We start from the raw sequence: 17,939 nt of genomic DNA on the forward strand, positions 1-17,939 counted from the left end.
TGCCCACTTTCACCACTGCTATTTAGCATTACACTGGAGGTTCTAGCTAGGGCAATTAGGCAGGAAACAGAAGTAAAAGTCATCCAGATTGGAAAGGAAGAAACAAAACTATTTCTACTTGGAAATGACAGGATCTTATGTACAGCAAATCTTAAAGAATCTACCCAAAAAACTTACTAGAACTAATAAACAAATTCAGCAAATTCAGCAGCTGCAGGATACAAAATAACACAACATATCAGTTGCATAACTACACTGTAGCAATGAACAATCTGAAAATGAAACTAAAAACAAACACAAAAAAAACAAATTTACAACAGCTTCAAAAAGAATAAAATACTTAGGAATAAATTTAACCAAAGAAGCACAAGAGTTCTATACTGAAAACTACAAAACACTGTAAAGAAATTAAAGATCTACACAAATGGAAAGACATCATGTGTTCATGAACTGGAAGACTTTAATACTGTCAAGATGGCAATATACCCCAAAGTGATCTACAGGTTCAATGCAATCTCTATCAAAATTCCAACTGCCATTTTTCAGAAATGGACAAGCTGATCCTAAAATTCATGTGGATTTGCAAGAAACACAGAATAGCCAAAATAATTTTGAAAAAAGAACAAAGTTGGAGGGCTCATATTCCCAATTTCAAAACTTAGTATGAAAAAATAGTTAATAAAAACAGTGTAGTACTGGCATAAAATCAGGCATGTAGACTGATGGAATAGAATTGACTGTCCAGAAATAAACCCATACATTTATGGTTGGTCAGTTGATTTCAACCAGGGTATTGAAATCATTCAATGGAGAGATGAGTCTTTTCAACAAATAGTGGTGGGACAACTGGGTATCCATATGTAAAAGAATAAAGTTTGATCCCTACCTCATACTATATACAAAAATTAACTTAAAACAGATCAAAGAGTTAAATGTAAGTGCTGAAGCTATAAAATTCTTAGAAGGCAACACAGGTGAAAAATCTGTGACCGTGGATTAGGCAACTTGTTTTTAAAGATACGACAACAAAAGCACAAGCAAAGAAAAAATGAATTGGACTTCATTAAAATGAAAAACATCTGTGACTCAAATAACACGATCAAGGAAATGAAAGGACAACCCTCAGAATGGGAGAAAATATCTGCATATCATGTATCTGATAAGGGTCTAGTGTTCCGAACATATAAACAACTCTTACAAACAACAATAAAAAGACAACCCAGGGCTTCCCTGGTGGCGCAGTGGTTGAGAGTCCGCCTGCCGATGCAGCGGACATGGGTTCATGCCCTGGTCCGGGAGGATCCCACATGCCGCGGAGTGGCTGGGCCCGTGAGCCACGGCTGCTGGGCCTGCACATCTGGAGCCTGTGCTCCGCAACGGGAGAGGCCACAGCAGTGAGAGGCCCGCGTACCGCAAAAAAAAAAAAAAAAAAGACAACCCAATTAAAAAACAGGCAAAGGATTTGAACAGACATTTCTCCAAAGATATACAAATGGCCAAGAAGCACTTGAAAATATGTTCAATTTCATTTGTCATTTGAGAAATGCAAATCAAAGCCCCAATGAGATACACACACCCACTCAGATGGCCCTTACAAAAAAGACAGAGAATAACAAGTATGGGCAAGGATGTGGAGAAATTAGAATTCTAATATGTTGTTTGTGGAACTGGAAAATGGTATAGCCACTGTGCAAAAGTTTGGCAGTTCCTCAAAAGGTTAAACATAGGTATCTATTAATGCCCCTCCTAGGTATCTATGAAAGAGAAATAAAAAACATATGTCCACACAAAAACTTATACACGAATGTTCATAACAACGTTATTCACAATAGCCAGAAAGTGGAAACAGCCTAAATGTCTATCAGCTGATGAGTGGATAAACAAAATGTGGTATAGTCATATAATGGAATATTATTTAGTCATAAAAAGGAATGGAGTACTGTTAAAATGTGACAACACAGAGGGACCTTGAAAACATTCTAATTGCAGGAAGGCAGACACAAAAGGCCACTTATTGCATACCATTGATGTGAAATTTCCAGAATAGGTAAATGCATAGAGACAAAAAGATTAATGATTGATCCCCAAGGATGTTGCTAAACAGCCTACAATGAACAGAATGTCCCCCAACAATAAAGAATTACCCAGTTCAAAATGTCAGTAGTGCTGAGGCTGAAAAATCCTGTTCTAATGTGAAGTTTAATTAAATAGGAAAAAATAATCCATCATGTAGAATTATATTATTTTGAGACAACTACTCCAAACTTACTAGAGCTCTAATTCCTCATACATTTTGACAATATCAAATCAGATGGTGAAGGTGTGTTCAAGTATCAGTTTCAAGTTTAGAGTGTACCTTAAAGGTCACCTATTTTAAGACATCTTTAAGATTTTGCAATTCAAATAAGTTTCTTTTTCTGAGAAGAGTTCAACCATATTGGATATAAGGATTCTGGGAAATTTGAAAGCCATCACAGTGTTTTTAGAACTTGTTTTAAGGATGTTTCATCTGTAGAAATCTCCTACCTATTGTACATTTACCTCTACTCATTGGAGAAGATGAGATTATGGGTTTTGAGGTTGGGATCCAGGACTTCACATTTGGCTTGGTGATCAGGTCATCTGGGCATCGTGCTGAAGAGGCTCTACACAATAATGTGTGTAACTGTAAGAAAGCTGTGAGCACACTGGTACCTGTGCATCTTTTCTAATCAGTTTCCCTGGAACTGGAATCTGACCCATCACTAGTCATTTATCCTTCTTTGAAAGATGAGATAAAAGATGTTCACAAAAGCTTTCAAAGGGAGCTCCTTATGGATGAAAGTGTTTGAAAACCATGAAAATGGGCAGAAATGCCTTAATTTACAAAATCAATGCACTTTTGAATGAAAAATATGAGAAGTAAATATTCATGTTTATAATTCTGTGAAGCAGAAAGCACTCAAGTATAGTGGGAAAAGGCACAGACTCAGAAGTAATGACCTAGTTTCAAATCGTGGCTCTGCTGAACTAACATCCAAGTCACTTAATCTCTCTGAACCTGTTTTCTTATTCAAAAGAATAGGGATAATTTTATATTTGCTCTAAGTACCTCACCAGATTATGAGGATCAAACAATAATACAATTTGTGAAAGGTGTTATAATAAATACTCACTTGCCTAATAAAGAATGTATTTCAGTGGAGAGGGTTTTTTTTTAATGGACAAAGTTAAAAATTCATGGAAAAGGAGATTAAAATGGAATCTTGCTCTTTGGTTTAAGATACTAGTACAACGCTAAAGCAGCTCAGTGGATCTTCAAAATAGTAGTCCCTCCAAACCCTTTTCCCCCAACCCTCAAAAAAGATGTTTTCTGATATCTATTCAAAAATAATAGCTCTGAAACACGTTGCAGATGCTATCAACTTAAGTTTGCTCTCTTTGGCTGACTTTATGTCATCTTGGGCTGGCAGCTAGGAGCCAATGACAAAATGGTACCACTTGCACAGTCTCCAGGCAGAGGAAGCCTATTGACTTTTTGTTTTTAAAAGACCTACAAAATGGTAACTCTGAAGTATAATGTGCGTTATCATCATCCTTCTCAAAAAGCCACTAATTATAAATATGTCATTATTATTTAGCCAACTTTACTTAAAATGAGGGAATAAGTTAATTTTGAGATTCTCTCTTCTGGGGCAGAATGATAATGAATTTCTGAAGCTGCATATTTACAGAAGGGAGTCTTGAGACATGAAGCCAGTACATTAAGGACACTGGCTACAGATGTGTGTATTACAACACATTGGTCTTCCCAGGCTTTAGCAATGACTGGCCTTTAGCTGAGGTTATATTGGTCTGGCTTCAGGCTATTATCGGTTGTAGCCCTACTCAAACACCTACTCGCCTGAACAATTTCATGACAGATGCAGAAGCCCCAAAAGTTCTCACTTAGAAGTTTTTAATGACTCCCAAGAAATCAATAAAATGGCTTGAAGAAAACTCAAGTTCAAATACAATGGAATTAGCTCTATATAAAAGCAAATTATCAGGAACTATAAGTAGTTAGAAGCTTAGTATCTGAGATTGTGAAGGCAATCTGACACTAACGATGTATCAATTCAGAAAAACTGTTAAAATTTGTTTTTTACATGTCCATGAATTCTTTAGACCACAGCCAAATGAAAAATCAAATGAAAAGTATGGAGGGCTATTAATAAAAGTATAGAAATATAGGGAACTAAATGTTTTCCATGAGTCGTACTCATAACTAAATGAGTCCTTAATTGACCAAAGACCAGAAAAGGAAAAAACTGTATTTTACATTTGGGTAGTAGTCTTTAAAAATGTTTTTGTTTTTTCATTATATGTACATCCATGTTACATTACGTGGCTACTTGAAGTTACCAGACAAATTAGTAATACCTTAAATACCAGAATGAAAGTGCTTTTCTTAAAAGAAAACTCAATTAGAATTTTGAAAATAACTTTAACTTTCAATTTTCGCACTTTTATTCCATTCTGCAAAGTGCCCTTGATTTCTGATTTACAACTAGAGCAGATTTGTACTGCACAGTCTAGCATTTAATTAGAAACCATTTTGATCTCTTCTTGTTATGTATCAGTCTTTTTCATCATTCCATAAGACTGTAAGCTCCTGAGCAGGAATTCAGCTTTTTCTTCTTAGTCCTTACCAGGACATCAGAGTGCTCAGAAGACAGAGGAGCAGTGCTTGTTGACAGACATTGCCCTCAGCAGAAACTGCAGCTGTGACGCTCAGGAGTAAGAAAAGTAGGAAGCAAAAGAACTGTGATCTTGAGAAGAAGAGCCCTGAGGATGCACGACATCTCTGTCACTTACCACATGGGTGTCAACTTGTTTCACCTCTCTTACCTTTTGTCTCTTTATCAATAAAGCAGTGGTAAATGATACATTTCTCCTAGCATTATCATTAAATGGGATCAAAAATGGGAATGTTCTGTATATTGTTAAGAATTCTGTGTTACTATAACTTGCCGCTATTGCTAGGGTAAAATACTAATCACATTTTTCTTTCCTTTCCCAAAGAATTGTTTTGTCTACCCACAAACTGCTCAAGTGATTCTCTCCAACCTTTTTTCCCCACCTCTCTTCCTTAGCCTTCATTTAACACTTGTAGTAAGTTTCAAAATTTTCTGCAGTAGGCTCCTATGTTCTAACACAGCTGGTCACCATCATTCTCATCTAACATGAGTCTTTAAAGCTTGTTGGAACTTTTAGCAACTATAAGTTGGGGAGGCCGAAAAGGACTCACAGCAAGTGTCCTTAGTACAGTCACTCAGAAACAGCTTACTATCATTCTGTTCCATAAGCACAATTATTGCTCTGACTTCTAAACCATACATGTGTAATTTAACATACCAGTTTTATTCAATGAGGCAGAGTAGCTCCAGAATACCAAAAAGATTTCCTTTTAGGCACTTTTGTAAACAATGTTTATTCCAAGTCCTAATCTCAATTTCTGCATTAAAAGAAAACAAACAAAAAAAACCTGCCTTGATTTCTAAATATTTTTTTAAAATCTACTTATATGGTACCATGAAGAACAAAAATGTAAATATTTTACATACACCAAACTGGCACAGAAGACCAGCACTACCACATGTTGGTGAGCATGTGGGGCAAAAAGAACACTTATAACACTGCTTGGAAACAATCTGGAATTATCTATAAACTGTGGATGTGTATACCTTCTCAGTGAGTTGTTCCACTTCTAGATATAATTCCCTAGGAAAACACTCTTACGGCAGGTACACTAAGAGACATTTTCACAGCAGCATTGTTCGAAACAGCAGAAAACTGGAAATGAACCCAAATGTTCATTAACTGGAGAACAGATAAATGCACTATATTTATTCAAAGGCATAACATACACCTGTATTAATATACTTCAGATTATATGGATGAACCTTACAATATTGAATTTAAAACAAATATGTTGTAGGGCTTCCCTGGTGGCGCAGTGGTTGAGAGTCCGCCTGCCGCTGCAGGGGACATGGGTTCGTGCCCCGGTCCGGGAAAATCCCACATGCTGCGGAGCGGCTGGGCCCGTGAGCCATGGCCGCTGAGCCTGGGCGTCCGGAGCCTGTGCTCCGCAACGGGAGAGTCCACAACAGTGAGAGGCCCGTGTACCGCAACAAAACAAAACAACAACAACAAAAAAATATGTTGTAAAGACTACATTCAACCTGAGTCCATTACATGAGGTTAAAAAGCATCTAAAACAAAATAATGTATCATTTGGGGATACATAAATAGGTAATAAAATCATAAAGCAAGAGAAAGCAAAAACACAAAATTCAGTATTATAGTTACCAAAGGTTGGGTAGGAGGGTGATATGACTGGGAAGGGGCATGCAGTGAGCTTCAAAGGTAATCGTAATGATCTCTTCCTTATGTTAGGGAGGTGAGTACAAAGAAGTGTTTGCTTTATTATTCTGTAAATCATACATATGTTATATACTTCTTTTGATATGTATGAAATAATTCATTTAAAAAGGTACCTATGGGAGCCTGAACCAAGATGGTGGAGCAGAAGGACGTGCTCTCACTCCCTCTTGCGAGAACAGCAGAATCACAACTAGCTGCTGGACAGTCACCGACAGGAAGACACTGGAACTCACCAGAAAGATACCCCACATCCAAAGACAAAGGAGAAGCCACAATGAGACGGTAGGAGGGGCGCCATCACAGTAAAATCAAATCCCATAACTGCTGGGTGGGTGACTCACAGACTGGAGAACACTTATACCACAGAAGTCCACCCACTGGAGTGAAGGTACTGAGCCCCACGTCAGGCTTCCCAACCTGGGGGTCTGGCAACGGGAGGAGGAATTCCTAGAGAATCAGACTTTGAAGGCTAGTGGGATTTAACTGATTGCAGGACTTCGACAGGACTGGGGGAAACAGAGACTCCACTCCTGGAGGGGACACACAAAGTAGTGTGCGCATCAGGACCCAGGGGAAGGAGCAGTGACCCCAGGGGAGACCGAACCAGACCTACCTGCTAGTGTTGGAGGGTCTCCTCCAGAGGCAGGGGGAGGCTCTGTTTCACTGTGGGGACAAGGACACTGGCAGCAGAAGTTCTGGGAAGTATTCCTTGGTGTGAGCCCTCCCAGAGTCTGCATTAGACCCAGCAAAGAGCCCAGGTAGGCTCCAGTGTTGGGTTGCCTCAGGCCAAACAACCAACAGGGAGGGAACCCAACCCCACCCATCAGCAGTCAAGCCGATTAAAGGTTTAAAGAGCTCTGCCCACCAGAGCAACAGCCAGCTCTACGCACCACCAGTCCCTCCCATCAGGAAACCTGCACAAGCCTCATAGATAGCCTCATCCACCAGAGGGCAGACAGCAGAAGCAAGAAGACCTACAGTCCTGCAGCCTGTGGAACAAAAACCACATTCACAGAAAGACAGACAAGATGAAAAGGCAGAGGGCTATGTATCAGATGAAGGAACAAGGTAAAACCCAGAAAAACAACTGAATGAAGTGGAGATAGGCAACCTTCCAGAAAAAGAATTCAGAATAATGCTAGTGGAGATGATCCAGGACCACGGAAAAAGAATGGAGACAAAGATCAAGAAGATGCAAGAAATGTTTAAGAAAGACCTAGAAGAATTAAAGAACAAACAAAGAGAGATGAACAATACAATAACTGAAATGAAAAATACACTAGAAGGAAGCAACAGCAGAATAACTGAGGCAGAAGAACGGATAAGTGACCTGGAAGACAGAATGGTGGAATTCACTGCCATGGAACAGAATAAAGAAAAAAGAATGAAAAGAAGTGAAGACAGCCTAAGAGACCTCTGGGACAACATTAAACGCACCAACATTCACATTATAGGGATCCCAGAAGGAGAAGAGAGAGAGAAAGGACCTGAGAAAATATTTGAAGAGATTAAAGTTGAAAACTTCCCTAACACGGGAAAGGAAATAACCACCCAGGTCCAGGAAGCGCAGCAAGTCCCATACAGGATAAACCCAAGGAGAAACATGCCGAGACACATAGTAATCAAATTGGTAAAAATTAAAGACAAAAATTATTGAAAGCAGCAAGGGAAAAATCACAAATAACATACAAGGGAACTCCCATAAAGTTAACAGCTGATTTCACAGGAGAAACTCTACAAGCCAGAAAGGAGTGGCATGATATACTTAAAGTGATGAAAGGGAAAAACGTAAAACCAAGATTACTCTACCCAGCAAGGATCTCATTCGCATTCAATGGAGAAATCAAAAGCTTTACAGACAAGCAAAAGCTAAGAGAATTCAGCACCACCAAACCAGCTCTACAACAAATGCTAAAGGAACTTCTCTAAGTGGGAAACACCACAGAAGAAAAGGACCTACAAAAACAAAAAAATTAAGAAAATGGTCATAGGAACATACATATCGATAATTACCTTAAACGTGAATGGATTAAATGCTCCAACCAAAAAACACAGGCTCGCTGAATGGAGACAAAAACAAGACCCATCTATATGCTGTCTACAAGAGACCCACTTCAGACCTAGGGACACATACAGACTGAAAGTGAGGGGATGGAAAAAGATATTCCATGCAAATGGAAATCTAAAGAAAGCTGGAGTAGCAATACCCATATCAGGTAAAATAGACTTTAAAATAAAGAATGTTACAAGAGACAAGGAAGGACAGGACACTACATAACGATCAAGGGATCAATCCAAAAAGAAGATAGAACAATTATAAATATATATGCACCCAACATAGGAGCACCTCAATATATAAGGCAGCTGCTAACAGCTATAAAAGAGGAAATCGACAGTAACACAATAATAGTGGGGGACTTTAACACCTCACTTACACCAATGGAAAGATCATCTGAAATGAAAATAAATAAGGAAACACAAGCTTTAAATGACACAACAGACCAGATAGATTTAATTGATATTTATAGGACATTCCATCAAACAACAGCAGATTACACTTTCTTCTCAAGTGCACACAGAACATTCTCCAGGATAGATCACATCTTGGGTCACAAACCAAGCCCCAGGAAATTTAAGAAAATTGAAATCATATCAAGCATCTTTTCTAACCACAACACTATGAGATTAGAAATGAATTACAGGAGAAAAAAGGTGAAAAACACAAACACATGGAGGCTAAACACTACGTTACTAAATAACCAAGAGATCCCTGAAGAAATCAAAGAGGAAATAAAAAAATATCTAGAGAAAAATGACAATGAAAACACGAAGACCCAAAACCTATGGGATGCAGCAAAAGCAGTTCTAAGAGGGAAGTTTATAGCTATACAAGCCTACCTCAAGAAACAAGAAAAATCTTCAAGTAAATAATCTAACCTTACACCTAAAGGATCTAGAGAGAGAAGAACAAACAAAACCCAAAATTAGCAGAATGAAAGAAATCATAAAGATCAGAGCAGAAATAAATGAAATAGAAACAAAGAAAACAATAGCAAAGATCAATAAAACTAAAAGCTAGTTCTTTGAGAAGATAAACAAAATTGATAAGCCATTAGCCAGACTCATCAAGAAAAAGAGGGAGAAGACTCAAATCAATAAAATTAGAAATGAAAAAGGAGAAGTTACAACAGACACCACAGAAACACAAAGCATCCTGCAACTACTACAAGGAAGTCTATACCAATAAAATGGAAAACCTGAAAGAAATGGACAAATTCTTAGAAAGGTATAACCTTCCAAGACTGAACCAGGAAGATACAGAAAATATGAACAGACCAATCACAAGTAATGAAATTGAAACTGTGATTAAAATCTTCCAGCAAACAAAAGTCCAGGACCAGATGGCTTCACAGGTGAATTCTATCAAACACTGAGAGAAGAGCTAATACCCATCCTTCTCAAACTCTTCCAAAAAATTGCAGAGGAAGGAACACTCCCAAACTCGTTGTATGAGGCCACCATCACCCTGATACCAAAAGCAGACAAAGATACTACAAAGAAAATTACAAACCAGTATCACTGATGAATACAGATGCAAAAATCCTCAACAAAATACTAGCAAACAGAATCCAGCAGCACATTAAAGGATCACACACCATGATCAAGAGGGATTTATCCCAGGGATGCAAGGATTCTTCAATATATGCAAATCAATGAACGTGATACACCATATTAACAAATTGAAGAATAAAAACCATATGATCATCTCAATGGATGCAGAAGAAGCTTTTGACAAAATTCAATACCCATTTATGATAAAAACTCTCTGGAAAGTGGGCATAAAGGGAACCTACCTCAAAATAATAAAGGCCATATATGACAAACCAACAGCAAACATCATTCTCAATGGTGAAAAACTGAAAGGATTTGCCATAAGATGAGGAAAAAGACAAGGATGTCCATGCTCACTGCTATTATTCAACACAGTCTTGGAACTCCTAGCCTTGGCAATCAGAGAAGAAAAAGAAATAAAAGGAATACAAATTGGAAAAGAAGAAGTAAAACTGTCACTGTTTACAGATGACATGATACTATATACATAGAATCCTAAAGATGCCACCAGAAAACTACTAGAGCTAATCAATTAACTTGGTAAAGGTGCAGGATACAAAATTAATGCACAGAAATCTGTTGCATTCCTATACACTAATGATGAAAAATCTGAAAAAGAAATTAAGGAAACACTCCCAACAAAAAGAATAAAATATCTAGGAATAAACCTACCTAGGGAGACAAAAGACCTGTATGCAGAAAATTATAAGACACTGATGAAAGAAATTAAGGATGATACCAACAGATGGAGAGATATACCATGTCCTTGGACTGGAAGAATCAGTACTGTGAAAATGACTATACTACCCAAAGCAATCTACAGACTCAATGCAATCCCTATCAAATTACCAATGGCATTTTTTACGGAACTAGAACAAATCAACTTAAAATTTGTATGGAGACACAAAAGACCCCAAATAGCCAAAGCAGTCTTGAGGGAAAAAAATGGAGCTGGAGGAATCAGACTCCCTGACTTCACACTATGCTACAAAGCTACAGTAATCAAGACAGTATGGTACTGGCACAAAAACAGAAATACAGATCAATGGAACGAGACAGAAAGCCCAGAGATAAACCCACGCACCTATGGTCAACTAATCTATGACAAAAGAGGCAAAGATATACAATGGAGAAAAGACACTCTCTTCAATAAGTGGTGCTGGGAAAACTGGACAGCTACATGTAAAAGAATGAAATTAGAACACTGCCTAACACCATACACAAAAATAAACTCAGAATGGATTCAAGACCTAAATATAAGACCAGACACTATCAAACTCTCAGAGGAAAACATAGGAAGAACACGCTATGACATAAATCACAGCAAGATCTTTTTTGATCCACCTCCTAGAGTAATGGAAATAAAAACAAAAATAAACAAATGGGACGTAATGAAACTTCAAAGCTTTTGCACAGCAAAGAAAGCCATAAACAAGACCAAAAGACAACCCTGAGAATGGGAGAAAATATTTGCAAACGAATCAACAAAGGATTAATCTCCAAAATACATAAAACAGCTCATGCAGCTCAATGTTAAAGAAGCAAACAACCCAATCCAAAAATGGGCAGAAGACCTAAACAGACATTTCTCCAAAGAAGGCATACAGATGGCCAAGAAGCATATGAAAAGCTCAACATCACTAATTATTAGAGAAATGCAAATCAAAACTACAATGAGGTATCACCTCACACCAGTTAGAATGGGAGTCATCAGAAAATCTACAAACAACAAATGCTGAAGAGGGTGTGGAGAAAAGGGAACCCTCTTGCACTGTTGGTGGGAATGTAAATTGATACAACCACTATGGAGAACAGTATGGAGGTTCCTTAAAAAACTAAAAATAGAGTTACCATATGACCCAGCAATCCCACTACTGGGCATATACCCAGAGAAAACCACAATTCAAAAAGACACATGCACACTAACATTCATTGCAGCACTATTTACAATAACCAGGTCATGGAAGCAACCTACATGCTCATTGACAGATGAATGGATAAAGAAACTGTGGTACATACACACAATGGAATATTACTCAGCCATAAAAAGGAACGAAATTGAGTCATCTGTTGAGACATGGATGCATCTAGAGACTGTCATACAGAGTGAAGTAAGTCAGATAGAGAAAAACCAATATCGTATATTAACGTATATACGTGGAACCTAGAAAAATGTTACAGATGAACCGGTTTGCAGGGCAGAAGTTGAGACACAGATGTAGAGAAAAAAACCTATGGACACCAAGGGGGGAAAACCGCGGTGGGGTGGGGATGGTGGTGTGCTGAATTGGGCGATTGGGATTGACATGTACACAATGATGTGTATAAAACTGATGACTAGTAAGAACCTGCAGTATAAAAAAAACAGGAGACGAGGGAAAGATGGCGGAAGAGTAAGACGCGGAGATCACCTTCTTCCCCACAGATACGCCAGAAATACATCTACACGTGGAACAACTCCTACAGAACACCTACTGAACACTGGCAGAAGACCTCAGACCTCCCAAAAGGCAAGAAACTCCCCATGTACCTGGGTAGGGCAAAAGAAAAAAGAAAAAACAGAGACAAAAGGATAGGGACGGGACCTGCACCAGTGGGAGGGAGCTGTGAAGGAGGAAAGGTTTCCACACACTAGGAAGCCCCTTCCCGGGCGGAGACTGCGGGTGGCGGAGGAGGAAAGCTTCAGAGCCTCAGAGGAGAGCACAGCAACAGGGGTGCGGAGGGCAAAGCAGAGAGATTCCCACACAGAGGATCGATGCCGACCAGCACTCACCAGCCCGAGAGGCTTGTCTGCTCACCCGCCGGGGTGGGCAGGGCTGGGAGTTGAGGCTCGGGCTTCGGTCGGAGCGCAGGGAGAGGACTGGGGTTGGCGGCGTGAACACAGCCTGCAGGGGGTTAGTGCACCACGGCTAGCCGGGAGGGAGTCCGGGGAAAAGTCTGGACCTGCCGAAGACGCAAGAGACTTTTTCTTCCCTCTTTGTCTCCTGGCGCAGGAGGAGAGGGAATTAAGAGCGCTGCTTAAAGGAGCAAGGAGCTCCAGAGACGGGCGCGAGCCGCGGCTGAAAGTGGGCACCCCAGAGATGGGCACGAGACGCTAAGGCTGCTGCTGCCGCCAAGAAGCCTGTGTGCGAGTGCAAGCACAGATCACTATCCACACCCCTCTTCTGGGGAGCCTGTGCAGCCCGCCACTGCCAGGGTCCCGAGATCCAGGGACAACTTCCCCGGGAGAACGCACAGCGCGCCTCAGGCTGGTGCAACATCACGCCGGCCGCACTCCGTGCCCATCTCTCCCCACGGCCTGAGTGAGCCAGAGCCCCCAAATCAGCGGCTACTTTAACCCCGTCCTGTCTGAGCGAAGAACAGACGCCCTCCAGCGACCTACATGCAGAGGCGGGGCCGAATCCAAAGCTGAACCCCGGGAACTGTGCAAACAAAGAAGAGAAAGGGAAATCCCTCCCAGCAGCCTCAGGAGCAGCGGATTAAAGCTCCACAATCAACTTTTACCGTGCATCTCTGGAATATCTGAATACACAACGAATCATCCCAAATTGAGGAGATGGACTTTGAGAGCAAGATTTATGATTTTTTCCTTTTCTGCTTATCGTGAGTGTGTATGTGTATGCTTCTGTGTGAGATTCTGTCTGTATAGCTTTGCTTCCACCATTTGTCCAAGGGTTCTATCCATCCGTCTTTTTTTGTTTTTAAGATTTTTTCTTAATAATTATTTTTTATTTTAATAACTTTATTATACTTTATCTTACTTTTATTTTACTTTATCTTCTTTCTTTTTCCCCTTCCTTCCCTCCTTCCTTCCTTCCTTCCTCCCTCCCTCCCTTTTCTTTCTTCCTTCCTTCCTCCCTTCCTTTCTTTCTTCTACTAATTTTTTCTTTCTACTTTTTCTCCCTTTTATTCTGAGCCGTGTGGATGAAAGGCTCTTGGTGCTGCAGCCAGGAGTCAGTGCTGTGCCTCTGACGTGGAAGAGCCAACTTCAGGACACTGGTCCACAAGAGACCTCCCAGCTCCACAGAATATCAAACGGTGAAAATCTCCCAGAGATCTCCAACTCAACACCAGCACCCAGATTCACTCAATGACCAGCAAGCTACAGTGCTGGACACCCTATGCCAAACAACTAGCAAGACAAGAACACAACCCCACCAATTAGCAGAGAGGCTGCCTAAAATCATAGTAAGTCCACAGACACCCCAAAACACACCACCAAACGTGGACCTGCCCACCATAAAGACAAGATCCAGCCTCATCCACCAGAACACAGGCATTAGTCCCCTCCACCAGGAAGCCCACACAACCCACTGAACCAACCTTAGCCACTGGGGACAGACACCAAAAACAACGGGAACTACGAACCTGCAGTCTGCAAAAAGGAGACCCCAAACACAGTAGGATAAGCAAAACAGAAGACAGAAAAACACACAGCAGATGAAGGAGCAAGATAAAAATGCACCAGATCTAACAAATGAAGAGGAAATAGGCAGTCTACCTGAAAAAGAATTCAGAATAATGATAGTAAAGGTGATCCAAAATCTTGGAAATAGAATAGGCAAAATGCAAGAAACATTTAACAAGGACCTAGAAGAACTAAAGATGAAACAAACAATGATGAACAACACAATAAATGAAATTAAAAATACTTTAGAAGGGATCAATAGCAGAGTAACTGAGGCAGAAGAACAGATAGTGACCTGGAATATAAAAGAGTGGAAGTAACTACTGCAGAACAGAATAAAGAAAAAAGAATGAAAAAAACTGAGGACAGTCTCAGAGACCTCTGGGACAGCATTAAACGCACCATTATTTGAATTTTAGGGGTTCCAGAAGAAGAGAAAAAGAAAGAGACTGAGAAAATATTTGAAGAGATTATAGTTGAAAACTTCCCTAATATGGGAAAGGAAATAGTTAATCAAGTCCAGGAAGCACAGAGAGTCCCGTACAGGATAAATCCAAGGAGAAACACGGCAAGACACATATTAATCAAACTGTCAAAAATTAAATACAAAGAAAACACATTAAAAGCAGCAAGGGAAAAACAACAAATAACACACAAGGGAATCCCCATAAGGTTAACAGCTGATCTTTCAGCAGAAACTCTGCAACCCAGAAGGGACTGGCAGGACGTATTTAAAGTGATGAAGGAGAAAAACCTGCAACCAAGATTACTCTACCCAGCAAGGATCTCATTCAGATTTGATGGAGAAATTAAAACCTTTACAGACAACCAAAAGCTGAGAGTTCAGCACCACCAAACCAGCTTTACAACAAATGCTAAAGGAACTTCCCTAGGCAAGAAACACAAGAGAAGGAAAAGACCTACAATAACGAACCCAAAACAATTAAGAAAATGGGAATAGGAACATACATGTTGATAATTACCTTAAATGTAAATGGACTAGAATCCAAATCGGAAAAGAAGAAGTAAAGCTGTCACGGTTTGCGGATGACATGATACTATACATAGAGAATCCTAAAGATGCTACCAGAAAACTACTAGAGCTAATCAATGAATTTGGTAAAGTAGCAGGATACAAAATTAATGCACAGAAATCTCTGGCATTCCTATACACTAATGACGAAAAATATGAAAGTGAAATCAAGAAAACACTCCCCTTTATCACTGCAACAAAAAGAATAAAATATCTAGGAATAAACCTACCTAAGGAGACAAAAGACCTGTATGCAGAAAATTATAAGACACTGATGAAAGAAATTAAAGATGATACAAATAGACGGAGAGATAGACCATGTTCTTGGATTGGAAGAATCAACATTGTGAAAATGACTCTACTACCCAAAGCAATCTACAGATTCAATGCAATCCCTATCAAATTACCACTGGCATTTTTCACAGAATTAGAACAAAAAATTTCACAATTTGTATGGAAACACAAAAGGCCTCAAATAGCCAAAGCAATCCTGAGAACGAAAAACGGAGCTGGAGGAATCAGGCTCCCTGATTTCAGACTATACTACAAAGCTACAGTAATTAAGACAGTATGGTACTGGCACAAAAACAGAAAGATAGATCAATGGAACAGGACAGAAAGCCCAGAGATAAACCCACGCACATATGGTCTTTATCTTTGATAAAGGAGGCAGGAATGTACAGTGGAGAAAGGACAGCCTCTTCAATAAGTGGTGCTGGGAAAACTGGACAGGTATAAGTAAAAGTATGAGATTAGATCACTCCCTAACACCATACACAAAAATAAGCTCAAAATGGATTAAAGATCTCAATGTAAGGCCAGAAACTATCAAATTCTTAGAGGAAAACATAGGCAGAACACTCTATGACATAAATCACAGCAAGATCCTTTTTGACCCACCTCGTAGAGAAATGGAAATAAAAACAAAAATAAACAAATGGGACCTAATGAAACTTCAAAGCTTTTGCACAGCAAAGGAAACCATAAACAAGACCAAAAGACAACCCTCAGAATGGGAGAAAATATTTGCAAATGAAGCAACTGACAAAGGATTAACCTCCAAAATTTATAAGCAGCTCATGCAGCTCAATAACAAAAAAACAAACAACCCAATCCAAAAATGGGCAGAAGACCTAAAAAAACATTTCTCCAAAGAAGATATAGAGACTGCCAACAAGCACGTGAATGAGTGCTCAACATCATTAATCATTAGAGAAATGCAAATCAAAACTACAATGAGATACCATCTCACACCAGTCAGAATGGCCATCATCAAAAAATCTAGAAACAACAAATGCTGGAGAGGGTGTGGAGAAAAGGGAACCCTCGTGCACTGCTGGTGGGAATGTGAATTGGTACAGACACTATGGAGAACAGTATGGAGGTTCCTTAAAAAACTAAAAATAGAACTACCGTATGACCCAGCAATCCCACTACTGGGCACATACCCTGAGAAAACCATAATTCAAAAAGAGTCATGTACCAAAATGTTCATTGCAGCTCTATTTACAATAGACAGGACATGGAAACAACCTAAGTGTCCATCGACAGATGAATGGATAAAGAAGATGTGGCACATATATACAATGGAATATTACTCAGCCATAAAAAGAAACAAAATTGAGCCTTTTGTAATGAGGTGGATAGACCTAGAGTCTGTCATACAGAGTGAAGTAAGTCAGAAAGAGAAAGACAAATACCGTATGCTAACACATATATATGGCATTTAAGAAAAAAAAATGTCATGAAGAACCTAGGGGTAAGACAGGAATAAAGACACAGACCTACTAGAGAATGGACTTGAGGATATGGGGAGGGGCAAGGGTAAGCTGTGACAAAGCGAGAGAGAGGCATGGACATATATACATTACCAAACGTAAGGTAGATAGCTAGTGGGAAGCAGCCGCATAGCACAGGGAGATCAGCTCGGTGCTTTGTGACCGCCTGGAGGGGTGGCATAGGGAGGGTGGGAGGGAGGGAGACGCAAGAGGGAAGAGATACGGGAACATATGTATATGTATAACTGATTCACTTTGTTATAAAGCAGAAACTAACACACCATTGTAAAGCAATTATACTCCAATAAAGATGTAAAAAAAAAAAAAAAAGAACCTGCAGTATAAAAAAACAAACAAGAAAAACAACTAATACTGTACTTTCTTTGGGTTATTTGTATGGAAATATGTTAATATAAATGTTTCAGACATGACATGAAATTTCTAAAAATCTTATATGTTCTGGTATAATGTTATAAGTCATAATGCTAGTGATTACTTTAAAATGTATATCTCAGAAATAACTAAATTTCCGTGTCAACTGCATTATTATGAACTTTCATCAAATCTTTAACCATGGTCATTTTTAAGTCTTTTGTCATTTACAGACCGTTCTGGGTGTACTCTGATACTTTTTCAAAAATGTTCCTATAAAAGGGTTTCATCTTCCGAGAATGCATGGAAAAGACTCTGACATGTACAGGTT

The 17,939-nt window shown here is 39.4% G+C and overlaps 1 protein-coding gene across 8 annotated transcripts in view; it reads right to left on the bottom strand.

The window, feature by feature from the left end:
- The window catches only part of NR3C1 (nuclear receptor subfamily 3 group C member 1), a 130,749-nt gene that overhangs the window by 85,531 nt on the left and 27,279 nt on the right, over window positions 1-17,939 (bottom strand). The window lies entirely within an intron of this gene.

This window comes from Delphinapterus leucas, chromosome 3 (assembly GCF_059928025.1).
Source record: "Delphinapterus leucas isolate spDelLeu-1000000601 "Yukka" chromosome 3, BTC_Dleu_Yukka2, whole genome shotgun sequence".
NCBI lineage: Eukaryota > Metazoa > Chordata > Mammalia > Artiodactyla > Monodontidae > Delphinapterus > Delphinapterus leucas.